Source organism: Diabrotica undecimpunctata, chromosome 10 (genome assembly GCF_040954645.1).
Source record: "Diabrotica undecimpunctata isolate CICGRU chromosome 10, icDiaUnde3, whole genome shotgun sequence".
NCBI classification, from domain to species: Eukaryota; Metazoa; Arthropoda; class Insecta; order Coleoptera; family Chrysomelidae; genus Diabrotica; species Diabrotica undecimpunctata.
In genome coordinates, this window is record NC_092812.1 from 41,593,879 (window position 1) to 41,621,117 (window position 27,239).

General features: G+C 36.7%; 1 pseudogene; it reads right to left on the bottom strand.

Moving 5' to 3' along the window:
* Positions 1-398: 398 nt before the first annotated feature.
* Positions 399-6,814, bottom strand: LOC140451695 (uncharacterized; annotated as a pseudogene).
* Positions 6,815-27,239: the final 20,425 nt, after the last annotated feature.

Sequence of the window (27,239 nt, forward strand, 5' to 3'; positions counted from 1 at the left end):
GGTTATTGCTTATTGGCAAGTCAGCCGTATATATCAGGTACAGAATCGGTCCGAGCACACTACCCTGAGGTACACCAGATAGGATGGGGTAGAGTTTTGTATAGGCTTCACTATATTTTACCAGATATCTCCTTTATGTAAGGTATGATTGAAGCAGTTTAAAGTAAGGGTAAGGTAAATTTTTCTTTAATTTGTACAGAAGTCCTGTATGCCACACCTTGTCAAAAGCTTGAGAGGCGTCTAAAAAGGCTGCAGGCTGGTATTGCTTGTTCTCGAGACTACTTCTTTTTGTTGTGTATAGTCTGTGAACTTGTTCGATTGTACCATGTTGGTTACGAAAACCGAATTGATGGTCAGGTATGAGGCACTTTTCGTCCATGTGCAGATCTTACTGACATTCAGCTTTTCTTTATTTTCTGTTTTCGTTTTTTTGGCAATATTTTGGATCCTATGTCCTTAAAAGAGAAAATATCTTGTTGCTGTAGAACAATGACATTAAAAGAATTTTTCCTTTTTAGTTTTAAGACTGCTTGATACCAATCAGCAGGAGTATACAGCTGATTTAAATAACGGTGTTTATGTTGTTTAATAATTGCAAAGTTCAGATCAGAAGGTAGACGAGTGTGTCACACTACTAGAAATCTATGTTCTATTGTATCAAAGACACTTTCTTTAACTAGTTGTTGCCACAGACATACAATCTTCCAATTTTTGTTTTGTCCAGCGCAATTATCGCTATATACAACAAGCTTCCTCTGTTCAGTAGGATTTTTTTTTAAATGCTTATATAATATACTAGCAATCTCGTCACTTCCACGTTTTGCTAAATGTTCGGGCCACATATACATATATCCCATATCTTCAACGCAGTCATGTATTCCTAAGTTATAGGTCCAGATTTTTCGTAAATAAAAAGCAGGACCAACTGTTAATGAAGGTACAGGTAGAGCTTGCTGTAAATCAAAACTAATCACAAGTGTGTCTTTCGTTCTCTTAGCATTTTCTACTTCATCTTTCAGGCTTTTTTGCAAAGCTTCGGCCCTTCGATGGTGTAGCTCAAGTTGAATCTTTAACCTGTCTGCTGATGCTTCTGTACTCCCAACATGAGTCACAGGTTTTGCAGGTGTCCGTTTTGGGTCTCCGTCCGGCTCGCGGAGATAAGAATACGGCCGGGGTCAGAAAGCCCTGCCTGTCGTAAGAGGCGACTAATGGGTAGGAATCGAGAGGTGGAGAGCCGTCGCTTGAGGTGTCGGGTTGGTAGAAACGCGCACCGTCGCTTCGACGACACGGTCACCGGTCTACATTCCTAGTATCCAAGACGAGACTCTCGTGGGACCACTCTACTCTCATTCCAAAAGAGCCTGGTGAGGTTGAACGAGCTGGGCCCATATACACCTCTCCTGACCTTGGTCAGGCGTGGTGTGGGTGTCCCGGCACGTACCCACCGGGAGATCCAAGAGTGGTAGAGGAGAGATCCTTGGCGGCGACCTGTCTACGCGTGAGGTGGAAATTCCTCCACCTGCTGAACCTATCCGCCAGTGGTGTGGCAGTAACGGGTAGGCAAGCTACTCACAACACAGGTACTACGGGGAAGGTGGAGCCCCCACGGGACGTGTGTAGTAGACGTGTCGTGGTAACCCCACGGGGTAACCCACGGGACGGTTTTGGTACGCGCCGTGTGGCACCTTCACTTTGGTGTCGGACTGGTAGGGGCAGAGGTTTCACTAACGGGCGTATGCCGAAAGGTTAGGTAGCCCAGGGTCCTGCCAGATCTTTGTATTTGGAGGGCACGCACTATTGCAATGTCCGTTTTGGATAATTTAAATCCAATGTTAAACTCCTTGCAAAAACATTTCTGTAGTAGCTTCTTTTATTGGATTGGCATTTCTATTTCGACACCATTCCAGGTAATAATCGTGATAAAGAGCAGAAATCGATAAATCATTATGTATGTACACTTTGTTTGGATTTTTTTGCCTACTATAATAACTAGTGTATTTTGGGATGGACTTAATATGCGTTTTTACTTTTTCACGATCACAGTCATCAATTTTATTTGCTCTGTTCTGGTGTTTTTTTGCCACGTTTATCTGTTTTGGGGTACTAACACCTTCGTACATTTGTTGGCATAAAAGTTGAATTCTTTTTTTTTTAATTTGCAATCCATGAACTGCAAGAAACTCTTGTTTGCATATATTTACATATGTACCCTTGATCTTTACAAAGTATTGTATTGACACATTTCGCGACGATACATGTTTTTTGTTTTTTTAGGGATAAGGTCTTTTTTTTGGAGCAGATTTGATTGGGGACAAAAGATAAAAAAATATTTTGTTTATCATAGTCACCCAAATTCCATCATCATCAGTGGCGTTACAGCTCTTTATGAGCCAAAGCCTTCTTCAGAACAATCCTCAATTCGCCCCTGTCTCTGGCAACTCTTCTCCATGCTCTAATTCCAATAGACTTCAAATTATTTTCTAAGTTGTCTTGGTACCTAAGTCTCGGTCTTCCTCTTCTTTGTTGTCCCTTCAACGCCAGGTTCTTCAAATCTTCTATACAACCACCCAAATTCCAAAACGCATTAAAAATCTGTGCTTCATTTCCTTGCAAAGTATCTCGACATTTCTTGCTACACTTGCATGGAGGTCTGATTTCCCTGTCGGGTACTTGTCTTTGGCGTTTACTTACATAGCTAGGGCCCAAATTTTGTTTGGTTTTTCTTTTATGTCTAGTCTGTCTCTCTAGGTTTGTCTGGCGCCATCTTGAAGAAGGGGCTTTCTCCGGCGTGGAAAGAGAACCTCGTTTGTCAAGCAAATCGTTTTTTGTTTCAGTAGCAGCAGAAAATTCATTTGCCTGCAAACAAAAATAGTGTTATAATCCTGGGACTAGCATAAAAGTTTTGTAATAATTTTTAAGACAATAAGGAGATAAGCCACAACTCGACGTTAAATCGATATTATAACATACAAAGCAAGGATGATTTATTTTTTTTATTAATATTACGAAAGCAGTAGTAGGTGGCTATGGTATTTTAGCAATAGAAATGATATTAACATTGTTTATTACAAATAAAAAAAAGAAAATTTAAGCTACAATAATTTTACTTAAAAAGGGGACAAACCACAAATTTTAATTACTCACCTGTGGTTCACTACCTGAAGAGCGTTAACTATCACTATTACTTTCAATATAGTCTTCATATAAAACGAATTTTGTGGAGCTGTCCGACCAATTGAAGCGGCCATTATAAAAATATGGTAGTTAGTAGCCTTGTTCCGCTAAAAATAGTTGATTTCAGTATAAAAGTAACAAGGATATTTATAACTCATGGAGTCATCTATGAAGCACAAGCTGTAGTTTTTATTTTGTAGGTAGATAGGAACCTCACCATTTGAAAAATAGATATAACTCATTTTTAGTAAGATTGTGGCTTGCACCATTGTTGCTTTAAGGTCTTCATTTGTAGAACTCACGTAATTTGTCAGATTAATAGAAATGGCCAAAATATGGATGGTGCCGTCTCAGCAATTATATTTGTATGCATTATATACAAGTTTCTGGAAGATCTTGCTTCTTGCTTCGTGGGAGGTGGTGTCGAGTGCTCCACGTATAACGAGAACTATCCATGATGTGCTATCGAGCAGTTTTGCTAGAGTTCTTATTATAAATAACGTCAGACTTATCGGCTTCAAGGCCTTTTTTTTGTCAGATTTTGCCAGATTTGGGTAGAAAAGCTACCATTTAGAGTCTCTCTATGCTTCATATAGCTTATAGTCTGCCTGACATACTCCCCAGTATATATGACGAGAGTTACCATAAGTTTATTTGTAATAAAGTTGAGTAATGATTCACATCTTTCATTGGTATCCGTGCTGCCACAGATCATGTGGTGCGCATTAGCATCACAGCCGATGATCAGTTGCAGCCGATTTATCGTGCATGCTCTTACTAGCTGTTTCATGAGGTGGTTGTTTGGAGTCATCATATGAAAGGTATGCTATTTGAAAATCATTTCCTTCATACTCTCTCCCTGTGCAATTATTATCTTTACAGTAGTTAAATCAATGGAACGGAAATTCATCAACGGCAGTATTATAATATCCTTTGACTATTATACAGGTCCTCAACACTTTAGGAAATTGGCTGTTTAAAATTTAGGAATTGACTAATGCACGATAGACTTTTTATTTGACCCTGGTACCATGTTTCATATTATGTCTCAAAGAACTTGTTGAGAGTACATATTATCCCTCTTCTAATAAAAACTATCAATATATGGTAAAAATAGTCACTTTTCTACTTGGAAAGTGGCTAACACTATAATGATACCCAATCCGGGTAAACCCCGTACCGATGTGGAATTCTACAGATCAATATCTATAATTACCACATTAGGGAAAGTCCTTGAGTATATCCTTAAGAAGAGACTCAATAATTTTCTCGAAATTCACAACATCATCTCAACAAATTTTAATATATAATCTAATCTGGTAAATCCACAGAAAATGTATTAATAGACTCCACAACCAAAGTCACACAAGCCATTAACGATAACTTCATCGCCATAGCCACGTTTCTCGATATACAAAAGGTCTTTGATCAAGTCTGGCACGCTAGACTTGCTCGAAGGCTAATTGACATCAGGTTATCATTGCAATTCGTACAAAAATTGTACATCCATATCTCAAAAAAAGAACTGTAAGAGCCAAAATATACAATCAACTCTCAAAACCCTTAACTCAGTGATAGCTCCCTTGTTGTACATAATATACAATAGCAACATCTCAAATCCTAACATCCCAGGCACACAGTTGTTGCTCTACGTAATTGATACGGCTCGTCTCTCAACATCGAGAACATACCATCCTAAGGAAACTTTTAAGAAAGCACAAATTCTACTTAACAGCTTCGAAAATTGGTGCAATAAGTAAAGAGTCACACTAAATGCTGCAAAAACACAAACAATTGTGTTTCGTAGCCCCACAACAACAACCAAAATCAACAGATATAATCATGACCAAATCTTCCTGGAATTGATGAGAGAAAGGCTCAATATCAGCTTAACAGCATCCTATCTGAGTGTCTTATTTACAGGGACTCCTAACTGGGATCCCAAGTTTAGATACGTTTAGAAAGAGAGACTCCTAAGACCACTTGAAGGTATAATTGGCAAAACAAACACAAAGACTCTCATATATATTATTATAAAACCCTATATTTGATCCGTTATAGAGTATAAGGCTAACTTGTACTGACTCCTAAAGAAATCAGAAATGTAGAGTTCTAACAGCCGAACGTAGAATCTTGCGTATTGCAAACTACAAACCCTAAAGATTTCCATCCCGTGAAATCCATATCATCTCAAACTTTGCAACCATATTCGAGAGAATAAACTCTGTAAACAAGAACTTTACCGCCAGAGTCAGCAAAGGCCCATTATCAAATATCCAAGAGACCCTAATAAGTTCCTGTTTCTCCTTTGGTCACCTACGAACCCACAAGCCAAAAAACAAAAAACTTCATCTTCCGTCCATTCTAATGCAATCCTGCATTGACATTCTCCCAGGTGAGTACGCTGACATCCTTGAAGCTACTCCGCTAGCTTTCTGTACCCGTCTCTAACCATATCCTTTTTCCTTACCCCAGACAGGAGTGATTGGTTTTTTGCTGTTTCCCAATCTCACTACTCAATGATATCTATATATTCCCCGAGAAAATAGCCGCAACTATTTTCATAACTGACGCTGTTAACGCAAACGACCAATGATAGAATAATTTAAGTGCAATCCAGGAGTTCTAAAGTTGATAGTCGACGCGAAAACCGCTTGCAGGAACAATGGTCACTAGAGAACACAGTTTTCATCATCGTGTACTCAGCACACAACACATAAACACAAACATAATTCAAACACACACAAACACACACACAATTTGGCATGACAGTGAAAGATGTTCTCTTCCACTATACCTAACGTGATCTCGCCGTTAACGCAGCCACTCGATAACAAAATGTGCAATAAACTAGTTCTGAAGTCGGCTGGAAATTTAAAAACGGCTGACGGAACAATACCAATCAACAAAGTGGTAGCCTCCATCACTGTCATGCCTTCACACAGACTCTTACAGACCGGTTTGTGGTAGGGCTATCTCTCGAAAGCTGACGAGACCTTTAACGCAATCAGCCAACAATGGAATTTTAGTGAAATACACTAGTTCTGGAGTTGGCTGATAACGTGAAAATGACAGGAACAATAGTAACTAGAGACACAGTCCTTGTCATAGTTAAGTCTACCCTCACACACAAAATCTGGAAAAAACATCGAATTCCAATCAGAACTTTTCACTTCTGATTTCGACGACAACATCGGCTACGTCTCAATAGCTTCCAAAGTGCTTCGCAATCCAACCTCAACGACAACTTGGCCCTCCTCCCTCCGAATAAAGAAATCCTTACCTAGTCCCTAATGAACATTGATGGATGGACCCTGGTATACCCACGGCTCTAGCCTTAAAGCTACATCGAATTTTTTTATTGCAATAGTAAGTTCTGCTAAAGCTGGCTTACTATGTTGGAGGTTCACCTGCAGGACTTTGATTGGAGTCATTGGGCCTCTGGTTGTCTTGAAGGATAACTTCGAAAGTCTATAGTCTGCCTTAAAATGGTTATCGCCCAATGCCTTGTAAAAGGCCTCTCGAGGTATTTTGACGCTACCGTAACGATGACCTTTATAGGGACTGCAAGGTACAAACTGTTAATCAGATCAAATCTGCCAGTATTTATAAGAAATAACAGCTCCAACATGGGAACCATTCAGAAAGAAGACTCAAGAGAGCCAATGTAAGACTCAAGTGACGGTAGCACTTAAAGCTGACACAAAGCAGAATATTGTGTATTTTGTATTACACTGTACCAGTAGGGTTGCTTTATTTATTAAAGTTTAAAGCACAACAGTGGGTATCAGATTATTATTTAAGTATATACTAACTAAAATACAACCATTACAAGGATAGTTATCGCAAAAACAAACTTAATACAGTGCCTTTTTTATATTATGGCTTCGGCAGTTTGCCATACAGCCAGTTACATGATCTTTTAATCTCATTAGGCGCATTAAAAAGTTTTTAAATTATTTGCTATCGAATAGACTAAAATAGATAAATTTAAAGGATGTTAAATCAGTACAACAATTAACGAAAAGAAGAGAAAAATATATATACATTATACACATATATATCTCTAAACACATACAATTAGCATGGGTCACTCGCTTCGCGTCCAGGGGCCCATCAGGACATTATAATATATAACATACACAGAAAAACTAGGCCACGGTAAATAGGATTAAACATATAAAGGAGAGAAAACAAAGGTAAAAATACAGTGCCTTATGATAAAAAATATTTATGATAGAAAGTTATGTATTCTAAAAATTTTTACAGTTCAACGTTTAAATACATTTTTAAAAATTTTCCATATCCCACAAAGGTACAAAACACCAAGTACAACGAAAGTATTATAAAAATATGATTGAGAAAAATATGATAAAGATAAGACATTAAAATATATAAAGGTTTTCGAACATTATGATGTATCCTCGTATGACATTTTTTCGCGTTTATCAATGCTTTAATCTATTTTTCAGTTGAAAATTTTTATGTGTTGTTAACAAGATTTCGGTTGTAAACGCGTCGGGAGGCGCGCCTATGAGACAAGATTGATCTAGATTCGATGTGCATTATAGAACTGATCCGAAAATAGACTGGAACTGTATCCCCTTAGCAGACCCCCCACAACTCTACTTAAAACAAACCGCAACAAAAGGCTTTGTTAATTCTAATAATATTGACAATATTTCTGCTGTTTATAAAACACAAACTGACTCGTGGTTGGGATGAATGGCTGGAAATAAATTTTATAAATAGAAATCGAATACTTTGCAGTACATTTATATTGGCATTAAGTTTTGAAACATAGATACTCTGGTTAAAATGTTTTCAATAGCTCGTCAAGTTTTGCTATTTTTAAACTACTGAAAGTGAGTTCTGTCTAAGAGTTTTCTATAATACTCGAAATTAGGTTGATTCGGATATATCCGAGTCAAAATATACAAGTTATTGATATTTGTTAACAGCTCTTTCCGGAGCTTTATGACATGATATCGATTTTGGCAGGCCAACTTTGTATTTTAAATCTATATTTGTATTATGCTATGTTTATAAATGCTTTGTGTTTCAAGTTTTATACATGTTTTATACTTAGGTATATTCAAATAAGAAAACATAAAATAACCTGCACCTAATATAAAATATTCAGGCTGGCCTTTTAATATTAGACACAAAATCCATGTTTAAAAAGACCCAATACTACGAATAAAATGCAACTTCTAAACTCAAAAGATTTTGTACACATTTTCCTTTTATAAAACAGCAGATAACCATCGGCAAGGTATAATTAGCAAAAAAATTCATACCTTTACATTCCCTTTAGAAAAGATGTTCTCATTTGAAGAAGACAAACATCAACTTAAAGAGCTTAGTAGGAGCAATGACCAGCAAAATATTAGACTAATAATTCCCTAGTAGTTAGTTAGTAACATTTAAACTTAAACATGTATAGAACTTTTGGAAAATGACACACACATATATATATATATATATATATATATATATATATATATATATATATATATATATATAAGCGGGGATCCTACAGCTTCTGCCGCTTCCAGCATTTCGATCGCCATCTTTTTCTATCTCTCCAGGTGTCTTCATCAATGGCTCTGTCTTTCATGGTTTCCATAACACCTTGTATCCAAGACTTGGCTGGTCTTCCTCGTTTCCTTCTATTACTTGGATTGTATTCCATAGCTCTTTTTGGCCATCTGTTGTCGTCCATCCTCTGTACGTGTCCATACCATATTAACTGTCTAGTTTCTATTCTTTCCGAAGTTGTATGTACTCTATCTGTTTTTCTTCTAATTTCAGAATTAGGTATACGTTCTACTCTTGATATACGGCAAGCTCTTCTTAGGTAGTCCATTTCAACCGTGTCAACTTTTTTCTTTCCTTTTACTGTCATTTGCCAACATTCTGCTCCATATGTAAGAATGGGCTCTACAATTACTTTGTAGATAGTCATTTTAGTTTTCATAGTAGCTTTGTTGGACCAAAGTATCGAATTTAGAATTTGAACACTCTTCCTGCCTTGTTGCACTCTATAGTCTATATCTCGTTCCGTTGTTCCTTTACTGCAGATAATACTTCCCAAATATTTGTATTCGTAGCATCTTTTCATTTGTCTAATTTCCAAATCCGGGTCTTCGTCTTCACTGCCTATTCGCATATATTCTGTTTTAGACATATTCATACTCATCCCCCATTTTTCGTATTCATCTTTGAGCTTTCTAAGCATATAATCTGCATCTTCTTCACAGCTTGCAATTAGTACTTGATCATCTGCAAAGAACAGCGTTGTCAGATAATGGTTGTTAAGCTTCAACCCCATTCCCGCACATTTTTGTCTCCACTGGTGCAGTGCTTCTTGGATATATATTTTGAATAGGGTGGGGGAAAGACAACATCCTTGTCTCAAGCCTTTCGTTACTGTAAATACCCTTGAGAAAGTATTTCCTGTTTTTACAGTGCTTTGAGGACATTTATAGATGTTCAGTATTGCTTTTAGATATGTTTTACTAAGGTCCGTTTTCGTCAAGACACTAAATAAGAGTTTTAAAGGAACTGTATCATAAGCCTTCTCCAAATCAATAAATACCAGATGCGTAGGGAGGTTTCGAGCTGTTCGTTTTTCAATTACTTGTTGAAGGGTAAATGTGTTGTCCACGCACGATCTTCCTGCTCTGAAGCCGCTTTGTTCTTCAATTTCTTTATACTCCTCTTCTATTCTTCTTTTCAATATACGACCATATAACCTTCCCAGCGAGCTAGTTACGCTAATGCCTCTATAATTTCCGCATTCTTTTCTGTCTCCCTTTTTATAAATGGGGCTAATGTGGGCCAAATTCCAATCGTCTGGAATCGTTTGGCCTTCAATTAAGCATTTATTAAAAATATTCACTAAGCTTTCCAAAAGAGCATCCGGTCCATGTTTTACCAACTCGATGGGAATGTCTCCAGGCCCGGGTGTTTTTCCATTTTTCATTTGTTTCAATTCTTTTTTCAGTTCTTCTTTGTTTATCTTATGCACCTCTGAGTTTTCTGTCATTGAAATATGGTCAGGTCTTTCCATAAATTCGTGCCTACTTTCTGTTAATAGCGTTTCGTAATATTTTTCCCACTTTTTATTTTGAATCAGGTTTATATTTCCCTCATCTTTTCTTTCTTTTCTAATACTTTTTATGAATTTCCAAGCTTGTGTCACTTTGGTTCCTCCTAAGCATCGGTCCATCTCTTCGCATTTCTCTTCCCACATTTCGTTTTTTCTTTTAGTGACTTCCTTCTTTGCTTCCCTGTTGAGTCTGCTGTAAATTCTGCGGTCTTCTGAGTCTTTCGCGGATAGCCATGTTTGATAAGCTTTTTTTTTGTCTTTAATTAATTTTCCTACTTCTTCGTTCCACCACTCAGGATTTTTTCTTTTGTCAGCTTCTTCGTACCCCAATGCCTCTTTGGCCGCCTGATGAATGCAATTTTTTATATCTTGATATTCTTTTTTGGCTGTTTCTCTTCGAGTTAAGTGAGTTAGTTTTGAGGCTAGTCTAAGTTTGTAGAGGAATTGTACTGATTCTTGTTTGAGGCTATCAATATTATATCTTATCTTTGTGGAAGCTGCTACCTTCTCCTGTTCAATTTTGTTCTTGTTTACTTTCCTGTAGTGTATGGTTATTTTTGCGACCACCATATAGTGGTCAGATCCGCATTCGGCACCACGATACACCCTTACGTCATTTGTTTGGAGCCTTTTGTTTTCTGGTTGGATGAGATAGTCGATTATAGATTTTATCTTTTTCTTTGGTTGTTTCCAGGTAAATTTATGTATATCTTTGTGCTGATAAAATCCATTCATTATTTTAAGCTGTAATGTTTCACAAAGATCAATGAGTCGCTCTCCGTTGTTGTTTATTTTGTCTTCACCATATCTTCCTACCACATTGTCTTGTAATTTTTTGCCTACCCGAGCATTGAAATCTCCTAATAGGCATATTTCTTTGGATCGGTTTACATGGGTCAACACGTCAAGCAATTTGTCATAGAATTCATCCTTAACTTTTGTATCAGAATCGTCACTAGGAGCATATACTCCTATTATAACTATCGTCTCCCCATGTTTCTCAAGATCCATCATAATGATCTGCTCGTCTATCTCTTCCCAACTCTTGATATTGTTTTTGAGTTTTGTATGCACGGCTATAGACACACCTCTTTTTGCTCTTAATGATTTTTCAACTCCACTGTATAAATTAATATAGTCGTTCTTGATTTCATTTCCCTTTCCTTTTTTTTTTTGTTTCTGTAAGAACGCATATGTCTATTTGTTGTCGTTCTAATTCTTGAAAAACTTCAGTTTCCTTGGTTCTTAGACCTTGTACATTCCATGTGGCCAATCTCATAGTCCTTTTTCGAAGCAGTCGTCGTCTTTTGTTTCCGTCCTTATTCCGAGGCTCTTGATCGAAATTTTTAGCAAATAACTTTTTTCTAGAAGAAGGGGTGCTGGCCCATCGTTCAAACCCCCAGACTTGGAGGACCAGGATTTGTGAAGAGTATGTAGTAGGAGTAAATGTAGTGACCCGTCTGCCCTCGGAAACCTAATAGCCATTCGGGGTCGGAAAAAAACGAGAGTTAGCCAAGAGAGGCTGATAGGAAAGATTAAAGACATTTTACTCAAGACAAGTTGAAACAGAGTAAAATGTGAAGGCCCTTATGATCCGCCAGGTGCGTTTCATAAGCGTATGAGTATTGATACAATTTGTGTTCCCGCTCACACCTCGGGGTGTTGACTACAGACTGTATGGCTCGTCCAGCATGCCATAGCATGGAGGATAGGGTACACGTCATTTATACAATGTAGATACCCCAGCTCCATGGCCTGACCCTAAAATGACACACATACTCTTAATACATAAACCAGGAAAACATACAAACAATAAATTCTCCTATAGGTTGATTTCTCTACTACCCATAAGTTATTTAAGGAATTGCTTCTAAAATGATTAACACATCTCTTAATGAGCTTCCACAGCCTTGGAAGAGGTCCGTTTATATATACTGATGCTTTTGATTTTTCCTCTTCGAGTTCTAGATAGTCCTGAGTCACCCCGTTAGTACACAAAAATTTTTTACACCAAGTACAAGAATGTAAATATACCTCTGAAAGAATAGTAAGTGTACCAATTAAACTGGATGCCAAACCTCTGAATGTAATAGCAATATATTATGCACCAGAGAACAACAGAGATACCACCACAAGGGTAAACGTCTACGAACACCTTCAGACTGTAATAAACGAGACCCCAATTGATGAATATATAATATAATCATTATGGGTGATTTTAATGCCCGTATTGACAATGATATAGTTCCAGGAATAAAACAGCGATATAACGAAAATATCAGAAATGAAAACGGAGACCTTCTGACGGACCTCCGCAACATAAACGAGATACGTATTAATAATACATTTTTCCCTCACAAAGAACAGTACAAAAAACACTTTTGAAAATAGTAGAGGACAAAGATCTATGATAGACTATATTCTGTCGAATAGACACATACACAATACAGCCCTCTCAAATCTTGGATGTAAGAGCACTAACATCAGCAGAAATAGGAAGCGATCATAAATTGGTATTGTTTAAAATCCGAATGAAAACACATATATATATATGTGATAACAAAATAGCAGAATACAACATAAAGATAAAAGTCGAAAGCTTACAGGATGACTCCACAAGATACCTATTCCAAAAAAGAATAACCTAAAAAAGCAGAAATACATATATCACAGAAAGTGATGGAGTCAACAGTCAAATTAAGTCTAATATCTTAGCCTCGGCCAAGGAAGTTCTTGGTGAAAGAAATATATAAATAAAAATAAATCGTTCCCAAAGCGAAGAAGTCCATGGTTTTGTACAGAAGTGAAGGAAAATGTAAAGAAAAGAAACAAGCTTACCTGAAATACATGTCAACCAAAACACAAGAGGCATACCATAATTACAAGACAATTAGAAACAAAACACATGCACTTGTAAGAAAAATAAAAAATGATCACTGGGAACGCTTTTCGAAAGAAATGGATTATGATTTTTACGGTCTGCAAAAAGAAATATGGCGCTCCATAAGAGACCAAAGAACTGAGGTAAAGGAACTAATAGAACCAAAACACATACAAAAGGATACGTGAATTGACTACCTAAATAAGCTATATGCAGAGGAAGAACAAACGACGCTAGAACCGGAAACACCAGAAATTACCACAAATGAAGAACTTAATATAAATGTACAGGAAGTTCGGAAAATACTTGAAAACCTGAACAACAGAAAAGCAGCAGGTAAAGACGGGATACCAAACACGGTACTGAAATATTGTGGAGCAGTAATGACAGAACAATTAACAATATTAATTAACAAAGTTATAAAACACAATAAAATACCGGAAGAATGAAGAACGATCGAACTAATTCTACTATTCAAAAAAGGAGATAAAAAACAGCCAGAAAACTACAGAGGTATAAACTTGTTAAATACTATGCTAACACTAACAACTAAAATTTTACAAGTGCTAATAAATCAGAGGATAAGTTTAGCAGATGAACAACAGGGTTTTCGTAGTAGAAGATCGTGTAAAGATGCAATATTCGTTATAAAGCAAATTACTGAGAAATCACTAGAGTATAATAGACCAGCATTCCTGTGTCTGATTGACCTAAAGAAAGCGTTTGACAGAGTAAGACTCAAAGATGTTATACATGCCCCATGCTATTCAATTTGGATGAAATCATCAAAACCATTAACAGAGGAAGAGGATACAGAATGGGAAACAAAGAAATCAAAATACTCTGTTACGCAGACGACGCAATATTGATATCCCAAGATGAAGATAGTCTGCAAAAACTGGTCCACAAATTTAACATAAGAGCAAAAGAATTTAATATGACAATCTCATCTCAGAAAACTAAAACAATAGTAGTCAGCAAAGAACCAACCAGATGTAAAATAGAAATTGATAGCATCAGTATTGAACAAGTAATGGAAATAAAATACCTGGGAATTACACTGTCTAGCTCTGGAGACCTGAACAAAGAAGTAAGAGATCAAGTACAAAAGCCAAATAGACTGCCAGGATGCCTTAGTAACATCACATGGAGAAACAGACACATTGACAATGAGATGAAGTCAAGAATTTATAAAGCCCAATTTATAAATGTATAAAGACCAATAATGACATACGCCTCAGAAACAAGACTCAACACAGCCACAACGCAAAGGCTACTGGAAACGGCAGGGATGAGAGTACTGAGAAGTACTGAGAGTACTGAGAAGAATTACAGGAAATACGCTGAGAGATCGAAAGAGAAGTGAAAACATTAGAAGAAAATGTAACGTACAGTGTATAAATGAATGGACACCAAATAGAAAAAAAGAATGGAATACCCACATAAGCAGAATTGAGAAGACCCGTATCGTCAAAATGGCAAGAGATAAGTCACAAATCGGCAAAAGAAGTATCGGACGATCGCGCAAAAGACAGAGTGGCAACCCTTCCATAGATGTATTAATCCGCCAATGAATAAGCAGAATTGCTTATAAAGAGGAAGAAGACGAAGAAGAGTTCTAGATACTGCAGCGTTGTGAGACCTTGACACTAATATAAGACGTACAGAACAGTTTCCTCTTTTTCTGTACAGAACCGACAAGTATACTCTTCCGTCAAGCCTATACGACTTAAATGCTTATTGACCCTACAGTGTCCAGTCAGTAGCCCCATTATTACTCTGACCGTATTTTGCTTGTGGGTCAGTAAGTCTGCTGAGGGCTGTAGTCTGAGGGCTGAGCTCCCTCCTGTAGAGGGCTTTTAGTACTGCTTAACTATCGGAGTAGATTACGATTAAGTCATTTTCCACTTGTAGATATATTACTTTCATAGCACACCCATGTATAACCGGCAACTTCTACCTAAAAAACGGTGGCATATGCTCCCAACCTTAACTGGATGTGTATCCCTGGTTCTATGCTATATATACCAGCTGCTTTATAGGTTTTGTAGCCATCTGTATACCAACTTAAGTTTGCCAATTCTAGCGGACGCCTTCCCCAGTCTTCCCTCTTGGTAATATGATATTAAAACGTTTATCAAAGTTATACCTTTTAATCATTCGGTATAGATGCATGTCTAAAACGGGATCCGCCTTTATCTCCTGATGTAGCCTTATTGCATCGGTTCTTTGCGTTATGCTTATTTCATTTGTTTAGTACTTTATTGCTTTTATATAACACAGTTACATAGCAAGATTAGTACAATTAAACCCCAAACGTACAAATATCTTAAATTCAAAAAAAATCCAAAAAAACTATGCAATAACAAGATTGACAATACAGAATAAAGTACCTATATCGTTCATTGATTGTACATGCCCTGAATCACATTCCAGATAAAATTAAAAATTACTTAAGCGGAATCAGGTGTTGGATTGTCAACAGAAAGAACCAAATTATTTAAACTAAATAAACAGTCTTTACTTTCAGGTTTCATTGATGCATACATTGGACAATTAAATAAAAGATGTTCGATTGGCTCAAATTCCTTACTAACAAATAGTGCAAATTTCATTTGGACTGATGCGGTGAGTGGCTTCACTAAGAGTAAGTTTCAATTTGTGGTTAATGCAAACTGCAACTGAGCTATTATTCGGGATATATGGATTGGCAAATTTAATAGAAAATAGCTTTTGACATAAGGTAGAACAGTAAAATTATTGCTAGAAGTTAAAAACATGGATCTCTGCATTAAAGTGCAATCGACTTCGTAAAGGTTTTGTTTCATTTTTACTGGGAGTGAATCTTTTGTTTTATTTAGCGAAGAATAGCTTAGCTCATCCCAGGTTTCTTCAGCATTTATTAAGCAAATAATTTATAGAGCCCAATTACATTTCTGGGAAATTAGTAAGCACACATTGACGTAGAAAGCACATCTTAGCAAGTCGATTATTATTCATTTTTAGAATTTTCAGTAACCAGTTCAAATACCATTTAAATTGATTGTATACAATTTTAACACGGCCAGTTTCTACTCTAACAACGTAGTCTGGTGTGTTCAAAAGTAAAAGTGAAATTCTTTTAAGAAACTAGATTTGGATTTTTTTCACAATGTCATAATATCGGAGTCCTCAAACTGGTATACAATTAGCAGCAATACTTAAAACTAGGGATTCAAAAAGATAAATTGTGGAAGTCCAAGAAGGGATTTTACTTCTAATAAGAAATGGTAAGACAGAAGCGATGGCAAGTATTGCTTTTGACGTTATTGAGACTGTCATTTCTGGAAATAGACTTCTTCTTAAGGTGCTCTCTCCATTACTGAAGGTTGGACATAACTACAGCAAATTGCTCTCTATCTTGAGCTGTTATTAATATCGAATGTGTGTCCATGCATGTACATTTTTTAGCTAGTAGCATTTTTTTCTTCCTTTGCCTCTTCTTACTTCCACTTTTCCTTCCATTATCAGCTGTAGGAGGATGTATTTTTTTCCTCTGTAAATATGTCCTAGATAACTCGTTTTTCTGATTTTTACAGTATTTCGGAGTTCTCTCTCACTTCCCATTCTTCTCAGCACCTGGTTGTTGGTCACGTGCTCTATCCAAGAGATCTTCAGCATCCTTCAAAAAACCCACATCTCAAAGGCTTCTACACGTCTCATACTTGTGATTTCGAGAGTCCATGATTCCACTCCGTATAGCAATATGGAATAAATGGATGTTTTTACAAATTGGTATCGGATATCCAACGATAAGGTAGAGTTTATTAGGAATTTTTTCATTCTTTGAAAAGCGGGCCTAGCATACTCTATGCGAGCACGTAGCAACCTCGTAGTCAAGATCGTTTGTAGTCCAGCAACCAAGATACTGCAATTTTTGTACGGGTTCTATTTGTTTGTTGTAGATACAAATATTTTTCTCGGCATTTGGTGCACGTGTAATGGCCATTACATTTGTTTTATTTGTTATAGTTTATTCGTCTTCCGGGTTTGGACCGTGTCATTTGTAAGTGACCCAAAAGTGGGTTCATCTCGACGTTTCGCTACAATTGTATGTAGCTTCTTCAGGAGAACAAAAAGAAACAAAAGAAAGGAAGATGGGTAGTTAGCAACGGTAACTCAGTTACTCAACGCAACCAGAGGCGAATACTAACTACCAAGATGGGCATTTGGTCACAGTAACTCAACTACTTAACGCAGCCAGAGGTGAAAACCAAATACCAGGACAGGGATTCACGTCCAACAGCTCAGAACACTAACGCGTCGAGAGGCAGGGAGTGAATCCGACGATTACTCCGCTACCGCTCTATTTATAGTCGCGGTGACCTGTCGTGTCGGGACGTATCGGCACACTCCGTGGCGCGAACGTCAAGAAGCGCGCGCTGGCCAATCATGTGGCTGCATCGTGGTAGCGGGACCGGACGGCGGCTCTAGACTGAGATTCCAGATGGGAGACAAGTAGTATCCTTCCTCTCGATTGATATTATGTGGATTTTTTCGGATCTCTAGAGATTCGCGGATTTTCCTGGAGTAAAAGAAGGGGCTCTTAGAAATAATATGGGTTTCTTCGAACAATATGGAATGACCGGTTTCTTGGCAGTGTTCTGCAACTGCAGAATGGGAGAAAAGACCTGATCGAATGCATCTTTGATGCTCTTGAATCCGAGTTTTGACGGAGCGACCAGTTTCGCCAATATACACTTGTCCACATGAACAAGGAATAGAATAGACACCACAGGAAGATAGGGGCGGTAATGGGTCCTTCTACCTACAAACTCGCAAAGTACTTATCGAATCAGTTTAAGACCTATACTGGTCGTACCTCTTCTTATGTCCGAAATTCCACACATTTCATCACCTTAATCTCCTCCCTCACGGTCGATCCCCAAGACATTCTCGTCAGTTTCGATGTATCATCCCTATTTACCAATATTCCCATACATGACTCTCTAGTTGTTCTGCGAGATCACTTGACCAATGATAACAAGTCTTTGGTTTTGGCAGATCTTGCGGAAAAATGCCTCCTTTCAACATATTTTTCTTTTAGAGGTAATTTCTACAAACAAATATCTGGAACACCAATGGGTTCCCCCCTTTCCCCTGTCATTGCTGACATTTTCATGGAAGCCTTTGAGTCTTTAGCCCTAGAATCTTACCCCTTAAAACCTAAAGTCTGGTTCCGCTACGTTGATGATACATTTATCATCTGGCCCCATGGTCAACATACCCTTTCTCCCTTCCTAGATCATCTTAACTCACAACATCCGAGTATAAAATTCACAATGGAAGTAGAAAATAATCGGTCCCTTCCCTTTCTCGATGTGTTAGTCACCTCCAAGCCCAATGGCCGATTGGGTCACTCTGTTTATAGAAAAAAGACTCACACGAATCGTTACCTACATGCTTCATCACACCACCATCCTGCCCAAAAGAATTCTGTGATCAACTCTCTCATCCATCGGGCCATTTCGATTTCTGAACCTGACAACCTTAGAGAAGAACTTGGCCATCTGCAAAAAACCCTTGTCGCCAACGGTTACTCCAAGTCCACAATTCAAAATATTACACACCGACATCTACATCCCCCTTTACACCCTAGGACGACAAATTCAGAATCTTCGAGTAATACTCCTGTGGCTTTTCTTCCGTATATTCGAAGTGTCACTGATAGGATTGGCAAAATTCTTCGCAAAGAAGGTATCAGGACTACTTTTCGACCACCCAAGAAAATCTCACAATATCTACCCTCTCCAAGGACCCATTACCGCCCCTATCTTCCTGTGGTGTCTATTCTATTCCTTGTTCATGTGGACAAGTGTATATTGGCGAAACTGGTCGCTCCGTCAAAACTCGGATTCAAGAGCATCAAAGATGCATTCGATCAGGTCTTTTCTCCCATTCTGCAGTTGCAGAACACTGCCAAGAAACCGGTCATTCCATATTGTTCGAAGAAACCCATATTATTTCTAAGAGCCCCTTCTTTTATTCCAGGAAAATCCGCGAATCTCTAGAGATCCGAAAAAATCCACATAATATCAATCGAGAGGAAGGATACTACTTGTCTTCCATCTGGAATCTCAGTCTAGAGCCGCCGTCCGGTCCCACTACCACGATGCAGCCACATGATTGGCCAGCGCGCGCTTCTTGACGTTCGTGCCACGGAGTGTGCCGATACGTCCCGACACGACAGGTCACCGCGACTATAAATAGAGCGGTAGCGGAGTAATCGTCGGATTCACTCCCTGCCTCTCGACGCGTTAGTGTTCTGAGCTGTTGGACGTGAATCCCTGTCCTGGCATTTGGTTTTCACCTCTGGCTGCGTTAAGTAGTTGAGTTACTGTGACCAAATGCCCATCTTGGTAGTTAGTATTCGCCTCTGGTTGCGTTGAGTAACTGAGTTACCGTTGCTAACTACCCATCTTCCTTTCTTTTGTTTCTTTTTGTTCTCCTGAAGAAGCTACATACAATTGTAGCGAAACGTCGAGATGAACCCACTTTTGGGTCACTCACAAATGACACGGTCCAAACCCGGAAGACGAATAAACTATAATTCTGACTCTGGCCGTGGAAGCCTACGATTTCATTTGTTTTATTTGTGTTTATATTCAGCCCCAAGCTATCTCCATCTCTGGTTATGGCATTCAAAAGTCGTTGCAAACCCTCAGCACTGTCCGCAATAATGACGGGTCTGCGTATATTAAGTCGTTTGCATATTCTCCGTTGATTTTTATTCCTTCTTCAATATTTTAGAGTGCATTTTGGAAGATATTTTCGGAATATATATTAAGCAATAGTGGAGAAAGTACACCACCCTGGCGAACTCCTCTTTTTATTGACATTTCTGCTGTCACACGATTGTGTATTTTAACGACGCCATTCGATCCCAATATATGTTTTTAATAAGGGCCACCGTGTTATGGTCTATACCATGTTGTGTTAGGATTTCTATGAGTTTTGTGTGTTTTACTTGATCAAACGCTTTTTCGTAGTCGATAAAACAGATAAACACGGCATTTTTGTAGTAACATCTGGAGGCCAAATAATGCCTCCCTCGTACCAAACCCCATACGAAATCCAAATTGATTATCGCTCAGATTTCTTCCGCATTCTCTGTATATACATTGATTTACGATTTTGAGTAAAATTTTCAGAAAACGACTCATAAGGCTAATTAATCTGAACTGTGAGCATCTATTTGCTTTATTTTTCTTGGGTATAAGTATAAATGTCGATCTAAGCCAGTTTGCTGGGAAGGTCCCAATGGTATATATTTTGTTAAATAGTAGTGTTAATGACTGAATATTTTCTTTATTGATAAGTTTTATCATCTCTACATATATCTTATCTGGACCTGAGGCCTTTCGAGGTATCGAGGTAGATGAGCTGAAAAAAGACACCTTGGTGTATTACTCAAGCATTTCTGCATAAGTTTCATCTTACTTTGTTAGGAAATCCGCAGACTGAGTCGCTGTACCATACTTCGCCAATACGTTATGAATTCTGATCATGCTGCATCAGTTTTTCACTGTAATTAGCCCATTATTTGTCGAAGTTGGCCCTATTAAATGGTATTCTTACGTCTGCTCTAAGCTTTTGTAAATGTTTATTCCATCAACGAGTAATTCAACTAAATACTGGTACTTGCATATCAGATTATTAAAAAAGCATGCAAAGAAAGGAATCTTTCAGCTTTATTTTTCGATATGGCTTAAACATTCGACTAAATTTGGCACTTCAATCTGAATAAAAAATTACATGAAATGCTTGAAGAATATTACGCTGACATTACTCAGTCATTCTAATCAAAGAGAATGTTTAGGGTGAAACATGACAAAGTATATTTTAGTACGAAACGATAAAAGAAAGGGAAAGATAAGAAATAAACTAACTGAGAAAACAATGAAGGGTAAAATATTATGACAATTCTGTGGATGTACAACTTTACATATCTGCATAATAAATGTACAAAAATAAGAATAAATAATAATGGAGTTTTGTATGATTTGAAAACTTATGCCAAAATAAGAAATTAGTATAATGTAAAAATGCAAGTCGTCTAATTCAAACAATTTAAATTTCTTAGGACAATAAGAGAAAGGCCAAAGCAAATATGGCATAAGGGGTTAAAAGATACATATCTGTAAAGGGGATTAATATTGGTATACCTCAATATAAAATTATATAGTGTAATTTAATTAGAATAATCAAGGAACGAAAAGTAACATGATATGATAATACCAAAATAACTTTTTATTATAATTTGCAAAATTTAACAAAACTAAATAAAAATGTTGTCAATGAGTAATGTATCTAGTTTGTTCCCACCGTTATTTAAGTTTTGTAGATAGTTTATCCATTTCTTTTACAAAATAAAAACGAGTTCAAACTAATGTAAAAAGACGAAAAATCGATTAGTGGAAGCCGTAAACTACTTCAACCGTCAGTGTCAAACAAAAAATGTCTCTGGGGCCAGTTTAAAAGCTAATAGGAAGTTAATTGAGTCGATATAAAAAGGTGGGCCAACTTTGATCCTGCTTCTCGTCAACTTTAGATTGCCTCCGTCTCTTCCGACTTTATCTGGAGGAAACACACATGTCTTTGCTTTGGCTTTCGGTGCAGATAACTCTCGACGCTATTTTTGCCCCAGTGCACTATTTACGATTATCGGTAATCAAGTTTATATTTCCTCCGCACAAAGAAAAAATGTTAATTATGTTTACTGGTAGTCTAAAGAAACTGAAAATACTAAATCTTTTAATTCGACGAAAGTATAAACTGAAGCTATTTTTCGTGGCATTTTAGTATTATTTACTATATTCAATAAAAAATAACCACAATTTCAGTTTAAAATATGTTTATTTTCACGTTTCGATTTACACTTCTGAAATCGTTCATAAAATACAAATTAAATATATATCTTGAGAATGATTCTCGAATTGGAAATCGAAACGTCAAAGTAAAGGTTCTTAAACAGGTTAAGTAGCTATATTATGGTTATATGCGATTAAGCCACAATTGGTTGTAATGAAAATTACTTTGTTAATAATGTTGGGCCCGACGGTTGGTGTGTGCGTAGGCTTCTTGACCGACAAAAAAAGTTGTCACGTACCGACTCGACAGGTTGGGTAGTAATAATAATTTGGTTGGTTGGATATAATGTGTTTGAAGAACATAACGAAACTTGTTGGTTATAATTTTCGCACAATTTTTTAAATGATTTTACTTTAAATAGGATCTTTTACGATCTTTAGCATCTTTAGGATTTTAAATAGAATATTAAATTAGATTTTTTTAAATAGGACCTATCTTTTTTGAAAATGATTTCCAGAGAAATCTAACCGGTATTAAGAATGCAATTTTCATTACAATCAATTGTGGGTTCATCCCATACAAACATAATATTTTGAGTCAAAATAAATGCATTTTAAATGTTTAACTCAACTTAATTTTGGTTAATTCCCACTAAACACAGTACAAAAAATAGTAACCTACGCCTGGGATTATTGTTTTGACTTTTTCTTTATTTATTCTTTTTCTTTTCCTCAGCTTTTTCCTTTTTATGGGTCACTGTTCTTCTTTGCCACATATTTGTGTTTACTGTGTCGACTTCATTTAAAACTTTTTCTCTTAAATATTCTGCCAAACAGTTCTTTTACCTTCTCCTCAGTTTTCCTCTACTTCTCTTTTCTCTAACATTTTGCCTCTAACGTTTCCTTTATGTATAATGAGTGATTTTAAAAACTGTAAGTAAGTAGAGGAACTATATAAATGAGATGCTAAATATATCAGAGAAAGAAGGGCAAAAAACGATCTACGAATACAATAGACAATCATACGAAACCTAACAGAAAAAGCACAAAGAAATATAGGTACGGTAAGTAAAGAATAAACAAGTAAATATAATAAAAAATGAGAAAGAAAGTAATAATACAATATGGAAGGAATACTTCGAGGAAATAGTATGCTAAACATGAAATAATCTTATCGAAGGCTTGACTGACATCTAGGAAAGCTGCTAAGAGGTAAGATTTATTTTCCAACGCGCGGGAAATTTTTTTATTATTCTGTGGACGTGTTTAATTGACAGAAACAGAAGCACAGGTCTGTATTCAGGGACAGATCACTGATACATTTACGATAACGCAAGAACTGAAACAAGGCAACGGACTGGCCCCAACGCTCTTTAATCTTGTTCTTGAATATGTAATTAGATGAATTGATGAATTGAAACAGAGTGCAGAAGCAGTAGGGCTAGCAATAAATACAAATAAAACAAAACTACTCATACAAACCAGATCAAATAGACCTGCGCAACAACACTTTATTGACGGTATAGAACATGTGAATAGATTCACATACCTAGGAATAGATCTGGTCGTAAGCAATGAAGAAGAACCGGAAATAAATAGAAGGCTTATGCTGGCAAATAAAGCCTATTTCGCGATGGGCCACATATTCAAATCGCAAGACGTACACCGGAAAACAAAACTCCGGGTCTATAAAACAATAATCAGGCCCATAGTAAGTTAGGGTTGTGAAACATGGGTGGTGACACAGAAATCTGCCAATGCATTAGATGTGTTTAAAAGAAAAATATAACGTAGGATACTGGGTCCAATAAGTGAAAACAACAACTGGCGAATTAGGTATAATAGAGAAATATACGAGCAATATAGCGAACCAACTCTAGCACAGTACACTAAACTGGAGAGATTACGGTGGGCATGGCACGTGGTCCGCATGCATGAGAATAGAATCCCCAGAAAATTACTAAAAGCAAGAATGCAGGGGAAAATACCTGTTCGAAGACATAAAAAGAGATGGGAAGACGAAGTCGATGAGGATGCCAGGAACTGCCTGGGAACGCGTTCATGGAAAAGAACAGCGGTAAATCGAAATGATTGGAGAAGCCTGTTGAAGGAGGCCAAGGCCCGATTTGGGCTGTAGTGCCATTGGATGGATGGTGTTTAATTGACCCATGCTTTAATCTGAAGCCGAATTGATGGTCCGGAATAACTTTGGGTTTTTCTAAGATTAGAATCAATTTTATCAATAAAAGCTTTTTAAATACCTTTGATAGAATCGGCAGCAAAACTTATAGGTCTATAGAATTTTAGGTTTTCTAGTTTTTTTTTTTGAGGTTTTGGTGTGAAGCCAATCCGTGAAATTATACATTGACTCGGAAAGTAGTATGTTTTGATGATGGCATCGAAAATGCGCTGCACGTATTTGTAGTCTTTTGTTGTACATTCCTGCAATAACTTGACTGTTATCAGATCAAACGCTGGAGTTTTTTTTTGGGTTTATATTGTTCATAATTGTATTTCTCAATTCGGTAAGCGTAAAAACTTCACTACACACTATCGGTAAATCGGTAAGTCCAGTTGAAGTAGGGCTTCTAAGAAATTATAAATTTCGCTATAATTGTCATTGGAATCTGGTTCATTTGGTTCAAAAACTTTTATTAGGTATTCAGTAAAGGCTGCAACTTTCTCTTTGTTATCTCTGGCCCATTTATTCTGCATGTTCCTTATTGGAGGACAATATGTATTGTTGTTTTGGTTTTAGCTTTTTAATTGCCTTCTAAAGTGAGTAGTCTGTATCTTTAGAGGCTGCAAGAGAATCTAGGTAATCCTGGATACCTTTGTTTTTGATTACTTTGTAACTTTGTTAGATCTTTAAAGGGAGACATGAGTAGATGCACTAATTGGCGTACAATAATGCTACCAAGCGTTGCATCCAAAGTGTTTACCAACATCATATTGAAAATATTGAAGCTGGAACTAGATAAAAAAATCAGAAGTAATCAAGCAGGCTTCCATATCAAACGCTCCACCGTTGAGACCACATTAGTACAAAAAAAATGATTGAAATAAAGATAAAGATGTGAGTTTTATCGACTTAAAAAGACCTTCGGCCGTGTAATTAGGATACAGATGTGAAAAATCCTAACACTCAGGTGAAATAAAAGGAGTAATAGCCATTAAAAGTAAAATAAAACAGGGTCGTGTACTATCTCCTACTCTATTCCTTATTACAAATGATTGGACAATGAGAAAAATAACTAACGATCGAACAGGCATCAGATTAAACCTGTCATATGCACACAAAAATTGAAAAGTTAACACAGTATTCCGACACTGTCTGAAGAAACACAGAAAAAATCAAACTCTTAAAAAATAATAACCATCCAAATAATAAAATAATGATAAACGGTAAGGAAGAGGTAGGCAAGTTCATGTAATTGGGATCAATCATGGAAAGGAAGGGGTGTAAAAGGGATGTACAGACGAGAATAATAAAGGTTCAAAATGCATTCAACGCTTAGTATATATTTTCTAAGATAAGGTTTGAATATGGAAACATTTAGAAAAATACGTAGGGTTATGTCGAGAAAAAAACTGGATAGGTATATAATATTTAAATCTAGGAAAAGATAATATAAAATCACTACAAGATATGACACATTTACAAATAGTTGACAAAAAACATAAAAGACCACATAAAAACAGAAAAACCCCAGCCTGACATCTGAAAAGGCTACCTAATATCAACAAAAGGAAAATATAAATTTTCTTCGAAAAATTACAAAAATCTCGCTCAATTATTTTTAGATTCCTAGATATTATCTTTATGTAAAACCGCTATCTGTTTGTAAAACCAAAACGTCAGTACATAATCGACGTAGGATACCTCAACTCAGCAGATATTGATCATAGCCTAGTATTATGTAAAATAAGAATCATCCTCAAATACTTCCCACCCAAGAGAGCGGCGCCAACACAAACAAAAATCAAAGTCGAAGGACTAAATACGGAATCCACGGAATACTTATACAGAAAAAGAATATCAGAGAAGATCGCTGGGAATGAAATATTAGAAAACAATAACATCGATGAAAGCTAGAAAAAACTTAAAAACAATTAACGCAGCAACAGAATCACCTGGAGAGAGGAAAGTAACGAACACTAACATATCAAAAAAGAAAACACCATGGTTTAGAGAGGAAGTGAAGAAAAGAAGAAAGCCTTTTTACAATACAAAACACAACAAACACAACAGGCATACAACCACTATAAACGAATCAGAAATGAAACGAATACTTTAGTTAGACAAATAAAAAAGGAACACTGGCAGTTTCTCAAAACAGATGGAACACGATTTCTACGGAACATAAAAAGAAATATGGAGAATGATTTGAGGACAAAGAAAAGAGATAAACGAACTAATAAAAACGAAATCCATTCAGAAAGAAACATGGGTAGACTACTTACGATCTCTATTTGCTAAAGCTGACGATAATGAACCAGCAACACCAGAGGTGACGACAAACGAAAAAATAAATATTGAGGAGAAAGAGGTAAAGGAAGCATTAAGGAAATTAAAAAATAGGAAATCACCAGGAGAGGACAGAATACCGAACGAACTCCTAAAGTACGGATGACCAGATCTGACCAAACAACTACTAAAACTAATTCAAAAAATAATAGACCAAAACAGAATTCCTCAAGAATGGAGATCAAGAATCCTAATACCTCTCTTCAAAAAAGGAAGCCAAATCGGACTCAGAAACTTACAGAGGAATTAATTTATTAAACACAACACTAAAGTTAACAACCAAAGTGATAACAAATAAATTGAATAAAATTATAAAGCTAGCAGAAGAACAACAAGGTTTTAGGTCGGGAAGATCATGTACAGAAGCTATATTTATAATGAGGCAAGTGCAAGAGAAATCAGTAGAATACAACAAACCGGCATATCTATATTTCGTGGACCTTACAAAGACATTTGACTGGGTTAAATTAAAAGACGTTATCCACTTACTGTGTGCAAGAGAGATACCTCTAGGAATAATCAAAACGATCGAAAATATCTACCAAAACAACACAATAAAGTAAGTAAAAGTAGAAGAAGAACTAACCTACCCTACTGAAGCTGGCAATAGGATAAGACGGGGAGATTCTCTGAGTCCTCTATTGTTTAACCTGATTATGGACGAAATAATAAAAAAAGTAAAAACTAAAAATA